The sequence below is a fragment of the Monodelphis domestica genome, chromosome 8 (genome assembly GCF_027887165.1).
Source record: "Monodelphis domestica isolate mMonDom1 chromosome 8, mMonDom1.pri, whole genome shotgun sequence".
Taxonomy (NCBI): Eukaryota; Metazoa; Chordata; class Mammalia; order Didelphimorphia; family Didelphidae; genus Monodelphis; species Monodelphis domestica.
The window spans coordinates 180,082,913-180,105,888 of NC_077234.1; the positions used below are offsets into that span (position 1 = coordinate 180,082,913).

The 22,976-nt window shown below is 34.3% G+C and overlaps 1 long non-coding RNA gene across 1 annotated transcript in view; it reads left to right on the forward strand.

Annotated features, from left to right (window-relative positions):
• The window catches only part of LOC130455832 (uncharacterized), a 50,448-nt gene extending 44,332 nt beyond the window's left edge, over positions 1-6,116 (forward strand). Inside the window, exon 3 of the long non-coding RNA XR_008914000.1 lies at positions 5,826-6,116. This is a non-coding gene — a long non-coding RNA (uncharacterized LOC130455832). The remainder of the gene's footprint in view (positions 1-5,825) is intronic.
• The last annotated feature ends 16,860 nt before the right edge of the window (positions 6,117-22,976 follow it).

Here is a 22,976-nt window from a genome sequence, read left to right on the forward strand (position 1 = left end):
TAATTGTTAAATCTTCTTTCTTCTTCCAATTACACAAAACCACCAACCAAAGTTAATTTCTTCTCATATTAATTCCAGAAGCCCCTCCCCCCCAAATGTTCTTCAACCTAGGACAAACAAAATCAGTCTCCCTTAATCAGACACCCCAGAGAAAAAGTTTTAGTTCATCCCCTCTGGCCAGGCTCCAACTGCTTTTCCTGGGAACATTCTGTTTTGGAATCTTCACCCTGATTGGCAGATCAGGTCCCCAGCTTTGTTTCTTGCATGCTTGAAATTCTCTCTTCCTCCATGCCCCTTCCACAACATGAAGTCAAAAAGAGACAATTCAGATATCAAGGAGCACCAATCAGGATCGCACAAGACCTGACAACATCCACACTAAAGGACCTCAAGGCCTGGAACATGATATTCAGAAAGGCAAGAGAATTGGGTCTTCAACCAAGAATCACCTATCCATCAAAACTGACTATATACTTCCAGGGGAAAATATGGGCATTTAACAAAATAGAATATTTCCAAGTATTTGTAAAGAAAAGACCAGAACTAAGTGAAAAGTTTGATATCCAAATCAAAGATCAAGAGAAACATGAAAAGGTAAATAAGAAAGAGAGGGAAAAGGGGGAAATTTTTTTTTATTCAAACTCTCTTCTTTAAGGGCTACAATTAGATCAAATTATATATATTAATATATGGGGGAAATGTTATTTGTAACGCTCAAAAATTGTATTCATTGTTATAGCAATTAGAAGAATCATTCACAGGAAGAGAATGGGGCATTAAGAGCTATAAGATGATATGCAAAAAAGAATAAGGGGGGGATTGAAGATGGCACCAAGAGATACTTGAAGAAATAAAATAAATAGGATAATCTTTATCACACAAAGACACACATGGAGAGGTAGGGGAAGAATACTCTTATAAGAAGGAGAGGAAGAGAGTACTAATAGGTAATACTTAAACCTTACTCTCAGTGAAATCAATTCTGAGAGGGAAGAGCATCTAGATCCATTGGGATCTTGAATTCTATCTTATCCTACAGAGTAAGTGAGAAGGGAAAACTAAGGGGGTAGGGGGAAGGGAGTACTAAAAGGGAAGGAAGGACAGAAGGGAGGGAATTTAACAGACCCTAAGTTAAAAAAAAAAGAAGGGAAAAAAGGGAGGGACTACAAAGGGAAGTATATCAAGAGAGGGGATTAGGGGGATTGATTAAAAGTAAACCACTGGTTTAACAGATATCGCAAAAGAAGAAAGGACAGAACTAGGAGAGGATATCAAAATGCTAGGGAATTCACAAGTGACAATCATAACTTTGAATGTGAATGGGATGAACTCACCCATAAAACGTAGATGAATAGGAGAGTGGATTAGAATCCAAAATCCTACCATATGTTGTCCACAAGAAACACACCTGAGGTGGGTAGATACTCACAAGGTCAGAATTAAAGTTTGAAGTAAGACCTATTGGGCCTCAACTGATAGAAAGAAGGCAGGAGTCGCATACATGATATCTGACAAAGCCAAAGTAAAAATAGACCTGATTAAAAGGGATAGGGAAGGAAAATACATCCTGATAAAAGGGAGTATAGACAATGAGGAAATACCACTAATCAACATGAATGCAGCAAATGGTATAGCATCCAAATTTCTAAAGGAGAAGCTAGTAGAATTGTATGAGGAAATAGATAGTAAAACTATACTAGTGGGAGACCTGAACATACCACTATCAAATTTAGATAAATCAAAAAATAAATAAGAGAGAGGTAAAAGATGTGAGTGAAATCTTATATAATTAGTTAATAGACATATGGAGAAAAATAAATAGGGACAAAAAGGAATACACTTTCTTTTCAGCAGCACATGGTATATTCACAAAGATTGACCATGTACTAGGTCATAAAAACATGGCAAACAAAAGCAGAAAAGCAGAAATAATAAATAGAAACTTTTCATATCATAACATAATAAAAACAATGATCAGTAAGGGTTCATGGAGAGCCAAATCAGAAATTAATTGGAAATAAAATGATGTGATACTCCAAAATCAGTTAGTTAGAGAACAAATCATTGAAACAATTAACAATTTCATTGAAGAAAATGAGAATGATGAGACATCCTTTCAAAATCTATGGGATGCAGCCAAAACAGTACTCAGTGGAAATTTTATATCCTTGAGTTCATATTTACAAATTAGAGAGGGCAGAGGTCAACGAATTAGACATGCAAATCAAAAAACTTGAAATTTAACAAGTTAAAAATCCCCAGAAGAAAACTAAATTAGAGATCCTAAAAATTAAGGGAGAAATTAATAAAATTGAATTTGAAATAACTATTGAACTAATCAATAAGAATAGAAGCTAGTATTTAAAAAAAAAACAAACAAAATAGACAAAGTACTGGTCAATCTAATAAAAAAAGGAAAGAAGAAAACCAAATTAACAGTATCATAGATGAAAAGGGAGACCCAACCACCAATGAAGAGGCAATTATGGCAATCATTAAAAACTATTTTGCCCAATAATATAACAATAAATATGACAATCTAGGTGATATTGATGAATATTTACAAAAATATAAATTGTGTAGATTAACAGAAGAAGAAATAGGATTCTTAAATAATTCCATATCAGAAAAATAAATCAAACAGGCCATCAAACAAATCCCTAAAAAAATCCCCAGGGCCTGATGGATTCAGAAGTGAATTCTATCAAACATTCAAAGGACAGCTAATCCCAATACTCTACAAACTATTTGACATAATAAGCAAATGGGGAGTTCTACAAAATTCCTTTTATGACACAAATATGTTACTGATCTCAAAGCCAGGCAGGTCAAAAACAGAGAAAGAAAACTATAGACTAATCTCCTTAATGAATATAGATGCAAAAATCTTAAATAGGATACTTGTAAAAAGACTCCAGCAAGTCATCAAGAGGGTTATTTACTATGATCAGGTGGGATTAATATGAGGAATGCAAGGATGGTTCAATATTAGGAAAACCATTCACACAATTGACTATATCAACTAGCAAAACAAGAAAAATCACATGATTATCTCAATAGATGCAGAAAAAGACTTTAATGAAATACAACTCTCATTTCTATTGAAAACACTAGAAAGTATAGGAATAGAAGGGTCTTTCCTAAAAATAATAACCGGTATTTATCTAAAACTATCAGCCAACATCATCTGCAATGGGCATAAACTAGATGCATTCTCAATAAGATCAGGAGTGAAACAAGGATGCCTGTTATCACAGCTATTATTTAACACTGCACTAGAAACACTAGCAGTAGCAATTAGAGAAGAAAAAGAAATTGAAGGTATTAAAATTGGCAATAAGGAGATCAAGCTATCACTCTTTGAGGATGATATGATGGTCTACTTAAAGAATCCTAGAGAATCAACTAAAAAAGCTAGTGGAAATAATCGACAACTTTAGCAAAGTAGCAGGATACAAAAAACCCCCAACATAAGTCATCAGCATTTCTATATATCTCCGACACATCTCAGCAGCAGGAAATAGAAAGAGAAATTCCATTTAAAATCATCCTAGACAATATAAAATACTTAGGAATCTATCTGCCAAGGCAAATACAGGAACTATATGAACACAACTATAAAACATTCTCCACACAATTAAAACTAGATCTAAATAATTGGAAAAACATTAACTGCTTATGGGTAGGACAAGCTAACATAATAAAAATGACAATCCTACTCAAAATTACTTAATTATTTAGTGCCATACCCATTGAACTACCAAAAAATCTTTTTTCTGAATTAGAAAAAAACATAACAAAGTTCATTTGGAAGAACAAAAGATCAAGGATATCCAGGGAAATCATGAAAAAAAAATGCAAAGGAAGGGGGCCTTGCAGTACCAGATCTCAAACTATACTATATAGCAGTAGAAACTATACTATATAGCAGTAGTCATCAAAACAATATGGTACTGGCTGAGAGACAGAAAGGAGGATCAGTGGAATAGACTTGGGGTAAGTGACCTCAGCAAGACAGTCTATGACAAGCCCAAAGACTCCAGCTTTTGGGACAAAAATCCATTATTTGATAAAAATTGCTGGGAAAATTGGAAGACAGTGTGGGAGAGATTAGTTTTGGATCAATACCTCACACCCTACACCAAGATAAACTCAGAATGGGTGAATGACCTGAACATAAAGAAGGAAACTATAAGTAAACTAGGTGAACACAGAATAGTATATATATGCCAGACCTTTGGGAAGGGAAAGATTTTAAAATCAAGCGAGACTTAGAAGAGTCACAAAATGTGAAATAAATAATATTGATTACATTAAATTAAAAAGGTTTTATACAAACAAAACCCATATAACCAAAATTAGAAGAGAAATAACAAATTGGGAAACAATCTTCATAACAAAACCTCTGACAAAGGTCTAATTACTCAAATTTACAAAGAGTTAAATCAATTGTACCAAAAAATCAAGCCATTCTCCAATTGATAAATGGGCAAGGGACATGAATGGGCAATTTTCAGTCAAAGAAATAAAAACTCTTAATAAGCACATGAAAAAGTGTTCTAAATCTCTTATAATCAGAGAAATGCAAATCAAAACAACTTTGAGGTATCACCTCATACCTAGTAGATTGGCTAACATGATAGCAAAGGAAAGTAATGAATGCTGGAGGGGGATGTGGCAAAGTCCATACAGTAATTCATTGCTGGTAGAGTTGTGAATTGATCCAACCAATCTGGAGGGCACTTTGGAACTTTGTCCAAAGGGCACTAAAAGATTGTCTGCCCTTTGATCCAGCCATAGCACTGCTGAATTTGTTCCCCAACGAGATAATAAGAAAAAAAATGTACCAGAATATTCATACCTGCACTCTTTGTGGTGGCAAAATTTTGGAAAATGAGGGAATTCAATTCCCTTTAATTGTGGAAAGGCTGAAAAAGTTGTGGTATATGTTGGTGATGGAATACTATTGTGCTCAAAGGAATAATAAACTGGAGGAATTCCATGGGAACTGGAATGATCTCCAGGAACTGATGCAGAGCGAAAGGAGCAGAACCAGGAGAACATTGTACACAGAGATTGATACACTTTGGTACAATTGAATTCAATGGATATCTCCATTAATGGCAATGCAATGTTCCTGAACATCCTGGAGGGATCTATGAGAAAGAACACTATCCATATTCAGAGGAAAAACTGTGGGAGTAGAAACACGGAAGTAAAACAGCTGCTTGATTACATGGGTTGAGGGGATATGGCTGGGGAGGTAGACCCTAAATGAACATCCTGATGCAAACACCAACAACATGGAAATGGATTCTGATCAAGGACACAAGTAATACCCAGTGGAATTGCATGTTGGCTATGGGAGGGGTTGGGGGGAGTTGATGGAGGAATAGAATATAATTTTTGTAACTTAGGAATAATGTTTGAAATTGACCAAATAAAATAAAAAATTAAATTTAAAAAAAGGCCAATAATTTAGGAATCAGAATTGTATTTTAGCTATAGTTCCACCTCTCAAAGCAAATCACTTGATTGTTCTGGGCCTCAATACCTACTTTTTTAAAGAATGTACCTAACATCTGTTATACTTCTCTTACATTACAAGAGAAAATCATCTAACAGATGCAAAAGCTTTCAAAATAGTAGTACTACAGAAATCCATGCTTTTGATACCTAAGCATCAAGGGACTTTGGGAAAATCATTTAACTTCTTTTGCTGTCTGTTTATTTATTTGTAAAACTGTCAGTTTGAAGCAGATGACTGCTAAGATTCCTTCTGTGATTCTTTTAAAATCTTCTTTTAATTTTCTTTAAAATTATAGAGATTGAATGGCCTCAATTGTACCATCAGGAAAACAATAAGCATGAAATTTCCTTTCCAAATACATCCTAATTAAACAAAGAGACAAAGAAACAAAAGAACCCATGGAAATTGGTTGTCACTGGTGTGTATATTGGAAGTGATCCCAAAGGTGGTGTAATCAGCAGTGAGTTCTTTTGAGCCCAAACCCAATGGAGGAAAGGTAATTCTCAAGACTAAACAATTCGTTCTCTCAACTGTGTGTCATTTACAAATAGGAAATAAATGTCTAATGGTGTAAGTAAACAGTTTATCCCACATTGGATTGTTTTCTTTTAATTAAGAGCAAAAATTGCCTTACCACTTAGCCAGGGTCACCCTCCTAGTATTTTAGTCTGCTGCTGTGGGAGACAACTCATTTTATCATACTCATCTATTTCTTCACCTGATGCTTCTTTGGATAATGTTTTTGAATTGAGAAAGTGCTAAGTGGGCACTATCCAGTCATTGTGGTGATTCATTTTGCTCTGGGTAAGCTCATTAATAAAGGAGAGTGTGTTTTCCAAATAAATAAATGGCAGAAACCATATGGAGGCCCATGTTTCAAATCAAAGTCAATTCCCAGGCTTTGAATTTATTTAAGTACCAAACATAGCTATCTGGCTCCGCATGGGAAAGAAATGGAGAGTCGAGTCATAATCTTTCATACTTCCTCATAAAGCCCATTTTAACCCAATAAATTTTCTTTTAAATTGTTCCCTTTCAGAAAAGTTCTTGTGACCTTTAAGGATCACACACACATACACACACATACACACACACACCTTTGCTCTAATATTAGAAATAATTTAGAGGTCTATAAAAATAGTATTTGTTTGACTTCTCTTTTAGAATCAACTTCCAGGATATCTCATTTACACTAACATTTTGTTTCATGAAGCACAGGTTAAAAATCACCTAAATTATTAGGAATCTGTATTACCTACTAAATAGTCTCTATCCTCATCTGACAATCTGTTTTTTTGGTTCTCATGAAGCAACTAAGTAATATCATACAAGAGGAAGGTCAGTGTATAATATCCCAGCTGCTAAAAGCCACACCTACTAACTTACTTTAGATTTATTTGCATATATTTCATACATAATTACATATATAATGCATACATTGTCTTCTCTTATAGAGTATAAGCTTCCTGAGGGCAGAGACTGTTTCATTTTTGTCTTAGGAGGCCCTTGCTGGTCAATTGCATTTTTTCACTTAAATACCCAAAACTGAATTAGGGAAATTGATTCTTTCTATTGGATTACATGTGTGGAATTTTGCACTGCCTTCAACAATCTCTAGCTGTTTGATACTGTATAACTGAAAATCTGTTACCCTAAAGAACTACATATCCTGAGAGCCCATTGACTTCCTGTCATTAACTACTTCCTGTAGATAGAGCATAAAGGGAGTGGGTGTTGAGACTCCTACTCTCTTTTTGATGTGATGTAGAATCAGCAGTGATGATGGTGAGTGGAAAATTTGAAAATGGCTAACCAGCCATGGGCACATGGTTTTTTATTTTGTATCCTCTTTTTTCCTAGATTTCTACTGATCTTTAAAAAACCTCCTAAACTATAATATTTTTATTTATTAGAGATTACATTAAATTTTTTACAATATAAAGCCCATCTTTTAAAAAATCAATACATTTTGTGTAATGTCTGCCAACAAACACCTAAAGTGCTTTTCTAAAAAAAAACTGATAAGCCAAAACACCTAATAGAGGGTTATTGAGAATTCATATTACTCTTCCATTTTGTAGTTAACTATTTGCTAATGGCCGGTATTGTGAAAAGCCCTTATTTTTAGGAACAATATTTTCTCAATTACATTTAAGACATACAATACTGCTTTCTCTGAATAGTGAAATATAAATCCACATGGCAGTGGGAAGATTCATGAAGAGACTGATAATCTACAGTATATATATACATATATATATTATATATCTATCTTTATATATACTATGTACACATCACTTGCATGTGACAAATGGCATAAATATATAATTGAGGACACATAATCAGAAGACAGATAGACTACAAAGCGAAAGTAAAAGATGGCAGCCCCACTACTGTGTTGGTATGATATCCCTCACCTCCCATTAGATAGTATAAAAAGCAAAGGAAACTTCAATACTAAAATATGGTATGTGTTCTTTGAGGACTTATCGGGAGACCTGAATAATAATCATAAAGTTTGAGAAAGCTAGTAGAAGAATTGCCTCCATTGATGAAATCTTGAATTCTCAGAAGTATCTCATTAACATGTGAAAAATGGGGCAGTTGCAATACAGTTTCATTTGTTTAGATTTTTTAATGGTTACTACGTTCAAAGGCAACACAGTGTTGTGGCTTGAGAACTGGCCAGGCAGAACTTGGTTTTGAGTTCTTCGTTAGACATGACTGGCTCTGTGACGTTGACTAAATCACCTCACCTCTCTGAATTCGATGCCTTTTTTCTAAGATTATAAATAGATAAGCAGTTGTTGAACAGAAGGAGTTTTCTCAAATGGTAACCTTGCATGCCAGTGAAACCATAGGTCCAGGCACTATTCCTATTTATCAGTAAGGCATTGTGTTGATGCCATGGGGACATAAAAGAAAAAAGGTACAGTTTCTATTATGAGATGACTGATAGTTTCACTGAGGGGATGAGACACAAACTCTTTGTGCAAAAATATGATAGTCCAGTGTGCATGGGTGTGTTCTATAAAGAGCTAGTGTTCTCTTATAAAAAGGAGTGCGAATAAGTCAATTCCATTCAATAAATGCCTACTGTGTACCAGACACTATGCTATGGAGCAGAGATACAATGAGGAAAAATGGAATTGTTCCTACCTTCAAGCACTTCAAGTTTTATTAAACCAAGAGGGATGTCAGTGAGTTAGGTTATGTAGACACAAAAGCTTAATGGAGAAGTTGGGAGTCGGTGTGACTGAAGACTGGATTAAGCTTAGGGAGAGATGGGAAGACTTTTGTTTTCTGTTTATTTTCAGTTGGAGCAACAGCATAAGTCCAGACAGAAGTGGGAGAAACAGGTTTTGGGGACATTAGGAAGAACAAGGGTCCAAGTTAGAATACCTTAAAGTGGGCAATTGGCATGGCTGTAGAAAATCCAAAACTAGTTTCAAAAGAAAAAGAAAAGAAAAACCCAATAGGAGACCAATAATTGGCCTCAGAAACCAGCTCCTAAGATCAATCTTCTGTTAACCATAGTCACATCCTCTCTAGACAGTCAGAAAAGTGAATGCATTATCATAGCCCAGGGGGCCCTTGCTTATGTTCTCTGAATTCAGTTCAAAAATGGGATTTCAACCTAAGTTCTAGCCTATTTATATGGTACATAGTTGGGATCATTGCTAGCACATTATAGCATAGAACATTGCTAGCTGAATACTTTTAATTGGAAGCAGGGAAGCTACACAACTAAATAACTCTGATCCAAAGGAGGGTGAGATAAATACAAAGGAAGAGTTAAGTAAATGATAGATAAAAGAATAAACACATGAATGAATGAGCAAACGAATGGATGTGAAATACAGTGAAAAATGTGAAAAGCAAAAGATCACTTTCCCATTGGAACAGGATATATTCAGTGAAGTTTTTATAGGGAAATGGTCTGAAGTAACAAGGGATCCAGGAGCTCTCTGACCATGAAGGAACTGGAAGATCAAGTATTCTACCCTGAGCCAAGTAGAAGACCATTATTGTGGATAGAGTTTACCCAGGGAGTAAACAAACAGACAAACCCCATGGGCAATCTAATTAGAAGAGGGTAGCTGCAAGGAGTGCCCAGGCAAGGACCTAGAAGGGGAGTGACTTATATGTTCAGGATGAGAAGTTTAGAGTTAATAGGCAGCAGAAATCCAAAGATTACCTCCTTTGGTGAATGTGGGAGAGGGGAGGGGTCCAGAGATACATTTGAAATATGTTTGGAACAAATGATCACAAATATGTTATTCTATAATATGCTTTAAAGTTTCAATTATACCAGCTTTGTTACCTTGTACAAGTCATTTAGCCTCTGTTGTTTAAAAAGGTAATGATTATTTTATGTTTTGAATAAACTATTTTGTAACTTTTTAAAATTGAACTATTTATCTCAGAGGTTTGGTATGAAAGTCATACGAAATAATTTGTAGAAATCTATGTGTAAACCATAAAACACAATTGTGATGTGATGTGAACTGTGGTTATGATGATTATTTATTAATAAATGCTGATTAATTTATTGATTTAATATGCCTACCTGTGTAATGAGTTTTTGCTAATTGCATCAGTTGAAAGGCTTCCACTGATTTCAAGAAGCCAAGTTTAAAACGATAGGCTGTCCTAACAAATTACTTTGAATTCTTTCTAAGTGATCTTATTATTTATTATTTTAAGTGGGAAAAATCCACAAAACTAACATCCATACGGGAAATAACTTTATCTGATTAAAACATACATGTGTATACACATACACACATGTATTTACATACACAATGTGGTATAAGATAAAGGAGAAGAGATGAAAGCATTTGGGGCTTGGCTGATTCTGACTTGAGTTATAATTAGCTGTGCAATTTTTAGACCTCAGAAAAGTCATTTAACCCTTTTGGGCCTTTCTATGTTCATCTGTAAAAGGATATGATTGGATTCTCTGAAGTCCTTCTTAGCTCTACAATCGTGTGATCTATAATAAATGGATACATGATGTTTGCTATTGAATAACTTTAGGTTTTCTGATTCAGCTTCTATTTTTCATCAGCTCCTCTCCAAAACCAACTGACCATGTAATTTAGGTAGATTGTTAACGGAGGAGGTGGTTGTGCTAACTTCCTCATGGCCATTTAATCAAAACTCTAAGGATTAGACCATAGGGACTTTTTCTTCTCCAAAGATGGTGATAAATCTGTTTTTTTTCTTTCTCTATTATGAAATATAACACGATAACAATTTATTAACACAGATGAAATAAACTAAATATAAACTAACTTCATATTTTAAATTATATTGAGATTCATGATTACATATTAAGGTTTTGTATACATTAAGATTACATACAGTAGTGTATATATGTACATGCCTTTATAGTATATATAGGAAGATTTAGTAAACAAACTTAAATTCACTCCAATCAGTAGAAAATGCCATTCTACATCACTTTTTTGAGAAGAGTGAATGACTACTCCATCTTTTAATTCAGCAGGTGACTGAATTTATCTGCCCATGATGTTTTTGTTTGTTTTTATATATTTAATTACCCAATCATTTTGACTAACTTCCAATACAAATTTACTCAATTAGAAGGTTTCTTACATGAAATAAAAAATTTAAAACACATATGTTTAGTGTAATTTTGGATGTCTTTGACTTAAAGTTATTATTGGCTAGAAAATATGTTCTTTTAGTTAGCCAAGTTACTATAAGATAGGCCAAACAAAGGTTTATGATTTCATTGGTAAAAAGAACTCCTGAGTTAGGAAACTTCCTTTCCTAATGGAAGCTGGAAACTTGTCAGCAATATTTAGTCCTAAGGAGTTGCCTGAGGAAGTAAGAGCTTAAAGTATTTGCTCAAGATCACACACATCTGTTGGACTTGAGATCAGAACTCAGGTGTTTTGAGCTTCAAGGTCATTTTTCCATACATAGTGTCAGTCTGATTTTCTTTGTATAAAGCCTAATAAAAGAAAAAACAAATACTTGGTACTGGCATAATGCAATAGGCTAATCAACAAATGTGTAGCAATCTGATATTTGCCTTCAAAATTAAAAAGAGGGGTTCAAGTCCCACCTCTGATGCAAAATAGCTATGTGATCTTGGGTACATTGGGATCACCTCAGTGATGGCAGCTAGTCTGCAACTTACTATATAACTGCAAATCAAGAGCTTACCTACATTTTTAGAAGAAGTTTTGTACTGCAAATTGCCCATGCTGATGAAATCACAGGTTCAATAGAGAAGATCTAGAAATTGAAATCAGAAAATATTCTAGAGAACTTGCAGAAGCATCACTACTGCACTACTGGTAAAGGGATTCCAAACTGACGTTAGGATTCAGGAAAAACATATATTATCTTACCATCTTTCCTTTGGCTTGTTTGGATTTTCAAAAATTTCAAAATTTTCAAAATTTCATACCATTTTGAAAATGGGGGCAGCTAGGTGGAATATTGGAGAGAGCACTGGACTTGGAGTTAGGAAGACCTGAGTACAAATCTAGATTCTGACTACATAGACTGTGTGACCATGAGCAAGTCATTTCCCCTCAGTTTTCTCATCTATAGAAATGGGAATAATAGCCCCTACCTCTTAGTTTGTTGTGTAAGTCAAATGAAATAATAATTAAAATGTTTGGCACAGTGACTGACCCATAGTAAGCATTATACAAATATCTATCTATCTATCTATCTATCTATCTATCTATCTATCTATCTATCTATCTATCTATCTTTCTATCCATCCATCCATCCATCCATCCATCCATCTATCTATCTATCTGTCTGTCTGTCTGTCTGTCTATCTATCTAACAATATCATACCTAATGTCACAAAAGTCTTAGAGCAGTTTAAACTATGAAGGAGCTTCTTTAATCCATGAATATGGTCTATGGTTTTTGGAACACTGTGTATGCTGAAATAATTTTTAATCATGACATGAGCTTAATTTTAGTATTGGTATTCATCAATCCGTAGATATGTGCACTTCTATTCTTGCTTTGAAATTAAATGAAAGACATTGGGCAGATAAATGAGATTTAAAGAACAGAATCCTATTCCAATTTTTAAAATTAGGAGTGGGGTATGCCATGGCATCATTTCCCCCTAAATCTAGACAACAAATCTGCCTTGAGGTACATCATGAGGCCCATCATAGTACTCTATTTCATTCTATTAATATAGGCCAATTAAGTTAATGCATCACTTGGCATGTATTAATTCCTGAAAGATCATATTTTACTGGACTTCCTACTTTTGCTTTCATCTTATATGCTGAATTGGAAAGAAAATGAAACCCATTATGGATATTGCAAGAAAAGCTGTCTTTGCTAAAGAGCAGAATGTTCTTTCAAATAGAGTTGGCTTCATTCTATAGTCAGGGAGCAGGCTGAAATAGTGGAATGAGAATTGGATTTGGGGTTAGAGTAACTGAGTTAAAAGTCTAGTTATTATATTTACATGTATGACCTTGGATAAGTTACTTAACCTCTGTAGGACTCAATTTCCTCATCTGTAAAATGTAAGAAATTGATTTAAATGACTTCTTGGATCCTTTCCATTTCAAAATTCATGATCCTATAACAAAAATTAAGATGCCAGCATCAAGGAAGTCAAGTGGAAATTTAGAAATGCAAAGGCTACTATTAAAATGTTTACCCAATTTCTTCTGAAAAGAAGAAAAAAACACTAATATCACAATCTTAAATTCTGCAAGCTAAATAGTTTCATTCAGGGAACCAACTTACCTTTCTAGAAAAAAACAAACACTCAAATGATAGTCTAGTTATTGAATTGTATTTCAGTGTTAATATAGGAGAGCACTTGTCTAAAAGGAGCTCATCAATTGCTTTTATTCCAACAGATAATTGAATTTTGTCTCAACAAACGCTAAGGCAGGGGGCGATTGTTATCCTTTACAGGAGGGTACATTATTTCTCAAGTAGATCACTGGCACCTCCAACTTCTATCCCTTTTAATTGTTCCAGAGGCCATTCTTACTAGTTTAGAAAATAGCAAAGGCAGATAGATTTTATCATTGGCTGAAAAATGCAGATCAGGGTCCTTGCCTAATATGAAAATTTTAAATGAGATAAAACTATAAAGAAATGATGGGCATATTAAGAGAGACATTTTCAGTTTGGGACTGGATCATTAACCAGTCACATTTGACTTTCAGCCAAATCAGAAAGGCTCATAAAATTTCCTACAAAAGCCACAGATCATAAAAATTATGAAACTAAAAATATATATGAATGAATCATAATTTTTGGTATGTGATTTTGACCATTATCGACTAAATAATGGATGTGTAAAATATTAGAGAACCAAGTAATAAACAATCAAATATAATTACTTGCTTGTAACTGCTTTTATATTTGCTTAAGTAGCATAACTGCATATAGGCAGTGTGGTTATTCATTTTTTCCCTTAATCTTTTTAGATATATTATCTAAGAACTCTTGCTACTTCAACAGAACTCATTGTTTGTTTAGCTACAACTTGACATTTTGCTTGTTTATACTCTGGTTGGTTAGGGAGAAAGATTTGCACATGACAGTTCACATGTACACCAAATTGCTGGAAAGAGATTTGTATTGGATGGTAAAATAACTTTGTTGGAATATGTGGTGCAGAAACATGTTGGGGAAAGGCAACTGTTGATGCCATAATCTCACTTATTTTTATTGTGAATTTAGAATGTTTTCCCAATTTCTCAACTGACATTTTTTTATCAACCTCAAGGAACTTCCATTCTAGCTGGGGAGATAAAGTTTATATACATTAAACAATTAGAGGGCAATTGAGTATTAAACTGTATGGTGCTGGTTTTGAAACTAGGAGACATGGTTTCTAGTATTAACTCTGCCTGTGTTAAGTTAGCATGTCATGTCACCTCTCTGACCCTCATTTTTCTCATTTGTAAAATAGGAACTGCTCACTACTCATGCTCACTGTTTAACTCACCCAGTTGTTGCAAGGAAAGTCCCTTGGGGTTCTTAGAGTGCTATAGAACATGACCAATCACCTCTATCATCCCCATCACTACTTCTAAGTACAATGAATTCAGAAAAGGAAGAGATCAGTACAGTTTGAAGTAGTAAAAGGAGGGCTTCCTAGAGGAAGGGGGACATAAGTTTAATTCAAGTTGGCACCTTTTCTGTGACTTATAATTTTACAGTTAGCTATTGCACTGAAAGATAAGCATCTTGCCCAGGGTTACATAGTCAGTTACATGACAGAGGCAGGACTTGAACCTAAGAATTAAGAAGAAAAGAAAGAATACAGTATTTGACTCAAAAGGGGGACCTTGGATCTGTGACACAATGGAAAGAGGAATGATTCTGGAGTCAGAGCTCTTGGGTTCAAATCACATAGTTCACGTTTGTTAGTTTTTGTTTTTGTTTTTTAACTGAGGCAAAGATACAACCTCTCTGGGTCTCAGTTTCCTTACCTGAAAATGAGGGAGTTGGACTAGATGGCCTCCAAGGTTTGTACAAGCTTTAAATCTGTGATATTTCAAATGCTTAAGTAGTGACAATGAGAGGAAGGACCTACCAGTCAGTCACATTACCCTGCTTATCAGAGAGCACAAGCATATTTTGTATTGTTCAAATTTTGCCATATCGTCCTTTTCCATGTCAATAGAAGCTGCGAATAAAGAGAAACAATTCAAAGAAAATCATCATGATTCAGTCAGCTTGAGTAATAGTCTTTTCCATAAAGAACTGAGATATAGGGAACTTATTTTGGAGATATCACAGAAAATAAAGCCCCATTTCCATTTGTTGGGTATGTCTAGTTCTGAAATATGTGATCACTCTATGGGCACTGAATATTTAAATACTAAGTCCAGGCTAAGTTTGTAGGTTAAAAAAATAGTTATGGAAACATCATTATCAAAGCACCACTCAGATTACTAAAGGAATAGCCCTTAAATTTCGACACGTCAAGGGGACATGTGGATTAAGTAACATAGTCTAACCTTTAGTAGGAACTTCCATGCAAAGACAGGTGATACTGATGAAAAAATGAATTGATTGGGAACCCTGGCTTCTAGTTTCTAATCTTATATTTACCAGCTGTGTGACCTCGAACAACTGACAAAGCATTTCAGCCTCAGTTTTGCTATGGATAAAATGAAGGCATTGGTTTTGAAGACAATGAAATTCCTTTCTAGGTCATTCAACACTTCGTGATTAGAGTTAGCGCTTGAGTTAGACAAGAGTTGTGTGTTAGAAAGAGCACAAGACCTAAAGCCATGAAACCTGACTCTCACAATTAGGTACATATCCACAGGAAAGTCACTGAGTCTTCTAAGCCTCAAATTCCTGTCAAATGAGGATAATAGTTTTACCCTCCCTATACTATATAAGTTTGTGGCACCTAGATGATATAATGGATAGAGTGCTGAGACTGGAATTAGGAAGACCCAAGTTGAAATGCTTTGGACACTGGCTGGGTGATCGTGGGTAAGTCATTTAACTCTGCCTCAGTTTCCTCATCTATAAAATGAGCTGGAGAATTAAATGGCAAATCATTTCCATATCTTTGCCAAGAAAACACCAAATGGGGTCAGAAAGAATCAGACACAACTGAAAGGAATGAACAACTATTAACTATGTAGAGTTATGATCAGGAAAATGTTTTGTAATCTGTAGAACATTACAGAAATGGCTTATTTGTTCATTCTATGTTTTAAAGATAATACAGGGCTGAGTCAATATCAGGGATAAGGAAAGATGTTATATATGTATGAATTTAGAGAAGATTATCATATATTCATTCAAATATGAATTATCCATGTAAAATTTACCCTTCAAAGATAAGACACTATATAGGTCTTGCAAGTGTATAATTAATAACTCATATTTAGTGCCGCAGGTAAAGTATTTAATTTCCTGCTAATATGTAATTACTTTTCAAGTGTTTTTTAAGTGCTCTTTTGGTAGAGTTGTATTTTCTCCTTTGGCAAAGTGATTCACAAATATTCCATTTTTTTTCTTCTAAAGATTACCTTTCTGACTTAATTGTTCCTGGTGGTTCTCCCTCAAATTATTATTACATATACACATATTTTATATAATTATATGTGTATGTGGTGTCTCCATCAAGAGATGCTAAACTCCTTGAAGGCAACAAAAAGAGAGAACTTCATTTTTGTCTTTGTATCTTCAGCACCTGGCTCATAGTCACAGCACAATAAATATTTGTTGATTGATTCAAACTGATTCCAAAATATGTGAGGTTCTGTGACCAAACTGTTTTCTCGTGACTAGTGGAGAATGGCATTTCTAGGAAACAGCCTCGAAAAAAACGAATTCCAAGTTTATGGTAGTACCAAGAAATACAGAAAACAGTAAATTAACAAATCATTATTTCCAAACTGGAAGAGACATCAGAGGTCTTCTAGGTACCTTTCTAAGGCATGAATGCTTTCGATATCATCAGAAAGTGGTCATACATTGAATACATTCACTGATAAAGAACTCGAGACCTATTTTGGAGATATATATATATATATGCATATATATATATATACTTTTAATGGTAAGTATATTTTTCATCTCAGCACCAATAAGTATTGATGTAAATCCCATTCACTTGTCTTAGTGGTGCTCTTTGGGGCCAAGAAGAATAAATGTAATCTCTGCTTCATGTGTCAAATCACATTGCATTCATGCCTCTACTGAGTCTGTATTTCCTGGTCTAAACAGTCCTTGTTCCTTTATGCAACACTGCTATGACATATTCTAGTTTTTGAGCTTCTCTTATATGCCTCTGCTTGACAAAAAGGTCTTTCTTAAATCATGTTAGCCAGGATGGAAAATCATGTCTTGGGGTCTGACCAAGCCAAAACATAGTTGGAATATTACTTCCTTTGTTTGGATTCACAATCTCATTGTTATGAGTACTTCCTCCAATGACTCAGATTACAAAGCATCCAAGGCTGTCTGTTCTGTGTAATTCATTAAAATAATGGTCCAGTTTTCCCTCCATAACTCACTGTTCATTTGAGGCATCAGTGCAAGTTCTTTGTACTGATGGACATGCACTATGGGTTTTCCATCCACATGCACAATTTTGACACTATACTTCAGTTAGTTATTTTGCTTCCTCAAACCATTCATATTGTGGTTTTAATCTTTTAAAAATAAAGTTTCTCATATCTTTCTCCCTTTTTTAAAAGTTAATTTTTTAATTAAAAGATATTTCCTTTTCTCCTTCCTAACTCCCCTCTATTACTCCCCTTCAAGAAAAAGAAAGAAAAACAAAAGTCATTTAACAACATATACAGGCAAGCAAAATAAAATTCTTCATTTGTCAAGTAAAAAAAATGTATGTTTTAATATGTACCCCAATCTATTACCTCTCTGTAAAGGGTTAATGCTCTATCATTGATCCTATGGAATTGTGGTTCATCATATCATTGATCAGAGTTCTTATGTCTTTCTAAATTATAGGTGTTCACAATCTTATTATATACATTGTTCTCCTGGTTCTACTTGCTTCACTTAGCATTATTTCATGTCTTTCCAGGCTTCCCTGAAACTTCCCCTTCATCATTTCTGGTAATGTAGAAGTATTCCATCCCATTCATATGTCATATTTTTTCAGCCATTCACCAAATACTGGTTCTATACACATGTCTTTGTTTTCATTTTCAATGTTTTAACTCTTGCTTTCCATCTTAGAATCAATATAGGCAGAATAGTGGTAAGGACTAGGCAATATTAATTAAGTGACTTGTCCAGGGTCATGCAGCTAGGAAGTGTCTTAGGCCCAATTTGAATCCAGGACATCCAGTCTCCAGACCTGAATCCTTATCCACTGAGCCACCTAGCCAACATACCTTTTTAGTTTAAAACAAACTGATACCTTTTGACTTCTTTCTCATACCATAATTCTGTGATTTTTTTAAAAATCCAAAGGATGAAGAATGTTGCATAGGCTGTCACATATGGTCAGTTTTGCTTAGCTGATTTTCTTTGATAAAAAAAATGAAACAGAGGGAGGATTTTGGGGGAGAGGGCATTCATCAGGGAATGAGCAAAGTAACAAAAGCAAAAGACATCAAGCTTTTTTTTAAGTCCATGGCATTGCATTTTCAATTGTTAAATTTCACTTTGTGACATTGGGCCAGTAATCCTAGAATTTTGATGTATTTTTGGAGCCCAATTCCTTGAGCACATCACTTAACTTTCTAGACTTGTTTCCTCATCTGTTAACTGAGGAGTATGAACTAAAGTGATTTCTAAAACCCTCCTAATGCTAACAAATATGATGTTATTCTGTCATTCAATCTATTAACCCTCCCTTCTGGCTTCAAGGCACCTGGAAATTAGAAAACAATGTCCTTTATTTCTTGATCTGAGACATTGCTAAAATAATTTAAGAGAAAAAGGACTTGCATGGAGCTCTATGGCATGACACTAGAGACTTCCCTCCAGAATGGCATTAAACCATTAATCATCACTCCTATCCATTTTCTCAATTACTTCCAAATACATTTAATCAAATTAGTATCCATCTTATAATTCTTTATTATTAACACAATAATATTGGGAGAGACTTTTTCAAATGCTTTTTTGAAATTTGTTAGTTTTTTTAAAAAATACATTTTTTTCCTAGATTACATGTCACTATAATTTATTAATATTTGTTTTCTGATATTTTGCAATCCATGTTCTCTTTCTCATTCTCACCCCTCCCTTAGAAGGTGGGTAATATAATATAATTTTTTCACATTATCATATGAATCATATGAAAATATATCATATGAATATGAATATCATATGAATCAATATTAATATATTATCATATATAATACTTTTTCCTATGTTCATCGTGTTGTAAAAGATGACACAAATTCCTTATGTTTCAAGTTGTATTTGGACTCTTTTCCTTTTATGGTGGTAAAATCCCCCCCCCCCCCTTTTTTTTTGGTTGTGAGTCTCTTGAAGTTGACCTGGAACTTTGCTTTCCGAATAATATAAAATTTAGTTTTCAGAATAATTCTCTTTCCCAAGATTACAAGAGGAATAACTACCCCCAAGAGACATGAACTTAATCTTATATTTGTTTTATTTATTGAATTTGTTCCATCTTAGAGTGACTGCCACTATCCTAACAGCAAAAATCATCAGTTTCCAAATTTTCTTCTGGAACTTTTTTTTTCTTCTTAGAACATTGTTTGTCTTTAGTTTACAGAATTCAACTTCCTCCCACTTTGGAAAGTCAAAACATATGCCTCTCTTCAGTCTCATAGCACTTCATCCATTTTCCACAAATCATCAAAGACCACCAATATCAGTTTAACATTAACATCTACCAGTTCTTCCTGTATCCTGAGATGAAATTCATCTGGGTCTAGCTTTCGAGAAGTTAGGTGCCCTCATATTACCTACTTACTGCATCTGCTTTTAATTTCCCTCTTTATCGTTTTGTTTTATCCTTTCTAGTCTGAAGATCATTTCCCCTGATAAAGAAGAGAAGCAAATTATGAATTAGAATCCTCTTCTATAAGTTGTTAACATACTTCCAATTTATTCTAAGCCCAAGATATATCTATATCTTATTCATACCCAAAATAGCTTTTTTTTAAAAATAACTTGTCATTATTTTTTTTTGTTTGTTTAAGCCTCAACTCATATAGAAATTTAACTTTCCTGGCACTGTTTTTAAAGGAAGATGGTACATTTTTGTATTCATCCTTAGTTATATAGTATAATTTCTATCTTTTTAATATGCTCTTTAAATTTGTTGTGTTCATCAACAAGCTACCTATATAGGCACATCACCCTTTTTAGGTCCTTACTTAGTCAAAGGATCATAGAATATGGTTTAGGATTCGAAGGGGATTTTAGATAGGCCCAATTCCTTCATTTTACAGATGAGCACATTGTTATTAGAGAGGGTAAGCAATTTGTCCAAGGTCACATAAGTTGTCAACAGCAGAGCTGGAATTCTCACAAGGTCCTCTCATTCCAAATCCAGCTTTCTTTTCACTCTACTGTGCTTCCGCTTTTCTCATTTGGATGATTAACTATGCTATTAGATTTTCATTCTTGGAGGCCTCTCATCCTTCTTGAACTAACTTCCTTTTAAAAGTTTAAGTCCTTCAAAATGTTATCTAAAACTTCTGAATTTCACTGTCATGGAATATAGGCTAAATATCAAGCTAAGTAAGGAAATGCCCTCCTGGGCGCTAAGATAAATTTCTACCAAGATTCCTGTTAGAAAGCAGAAATTTCCCCTATGATTATATTGTGGTTCCATGAAAGCGTTGTCATCTGTGTCAGAAACATGTCATACATTTCCTTGATTCAGTGGAGCAGCTGGTAGCACCATTTCTGTTTCTTCTTTAGTTTCATCTCTATAAAATGTTATATACCTTGTTTTTCCTTTCATATTCATGCATTTCTAGTGAATATTTTCTTGATTCTCCAGGAAAAAAAAAATTATTCCAGTAACTTGTAATGGCCTAGAAGTGTTTCTAGGTTCCAAAAATCTATGCTGCCAGAGTAAGCTATAGCAATTCCTACCAAACCAAAAAGGGTTTGAGTAGGGATTCAGATGAATTGCTGGAGCATAGCAACCTCTGAAGACCATCCACTAAGTTGTATAAGCATTGTGATATACACCAGTAGAGGGATTACCCAACCCAATGAAATTACCTACACAGTGCTACCTTCCAATCCTTTATTGTACTCTTTTCTTTTGAACAAGATGAATTTGGCATTATCATATTCTAGTCACAAGGTTCATGCCATGAAATTCAGATAACTGTGAGACTTTTTTTACCCCCACATATTAACATCTCTTGTTTCTTTTATCAATTTCCCTTATACTCTCCTATTGTGCTCGCTGTTGAAAGATATCTGAAGACATGAGCACTTTTTTCAAGCTTCTTCCCAATTATTTATTGCCTTCTACTCTGAATTGTGTTGAGCAACCACAGGAAACTGTTGAGATAGCAATATATCCTAAACAAATCTGCTTTCCTAGGGATAGAGAAGGATCATTATGTCATAAATAGAATTAAGCATACAAAAGGACATACCATATTATTGGGGCATCTAGCTCTCCATTTGACCAAATTATTTTAAAGCTATAAGTCACTGAGATGGTCAATGGGGAGAATGATGTTCTTTATTTAACATTTAACTATTTTTAATCAACAGAAATCTATTATTTCTCCTTGCCAAGTTGCCCTCTCATTGAGAAAAAAAGATAAAACCAAAATCTTTGTAACAAAAACTACACAGTAAAGCAAAAACAACCTCCCACATTAGTTATGTCCAAATATGTGATATAGATATATGTCCAAATATATGATATAGATATATCTATATCATATATTTATCTTTCTTTTAGGATATAGTTAGCAAGTTTCATCATGAGTTCTCTGAAATTATGATTGGTTATTGTGGTGATCAAAGTTTGTAAGTCCTTTAGTCATTTGTCTTCACAATGTTGTTATCATAGAAATTGTTTTCCTGTTTATGGTTACTTCTCACTGTATCAATTTGTACATTTCCTAGGTTTCTCTGAAACCATCTCCCATCATTTCTTACAGCATGATAATATTCTAATATATTCATATGCCATAATTTGTTTAGTGTCACAGACAAAAGAGTGGTTGCCTTAAACTGTGACCATGAAAATATGGTTTCAAGACTTTGAATTGCCAAAACTGTAAAGATAATTTTTTGTGTCTTGATTTTATATTAAAAATAAAGTGGTTGCCATGGGGAAATTCCCAAATATTAAATATACTCAAGTCAGCTGGGTTTTTATGGAGATTTTAATTAATACAAATAAGGAATTAAGGAAAGGGAGAGAGAGTAAGAGGAAATAATGAAAAAAGGGCTAAGCCAGCCTAGGCTTAAGCCTTAAGAGAGAGATCAGTCAGTCTTTTATCAACTCACCACAAGATCCTTCCAAGCAAAACTCTAGTGTTCAGAGAGACCCTCCAGTATAGCTCAGGAAGCCCCACTTCAGCTTCCAAGGCTGAATTCCCTTTCAGCCACTGAGAAAGAGATCAGCCTCCAATTCAGCAAGCTGAATTAAGTTCAGAGGCCTTTCTGACCTCCTTTTAAAGAGAATTTTCTCCTATGTCACCTCCCCTAAGTTTTCACAGTAATCTACCAGTGATTACAGTAATCTACAAGTACAGTGATCTACCAATCACAGTAGACATTTTCATAGGACTGACCATTTTTAATTCACACCTGAGTAGACTAAAACCTTACACCTCTTGCTAAGGTTGCTTGAACTTTTAGTGATTAATTTGACCTTCATAGGAACTTAGCACCTTTTTGTATTAGATCTAAAAATAGACCCAGCTTAAGGGTTTTAGCTTTACTTTAAGTATGGGTTAAGTACTTTTTATTGTTCAGTAAGGAATTTTATAACTTTATC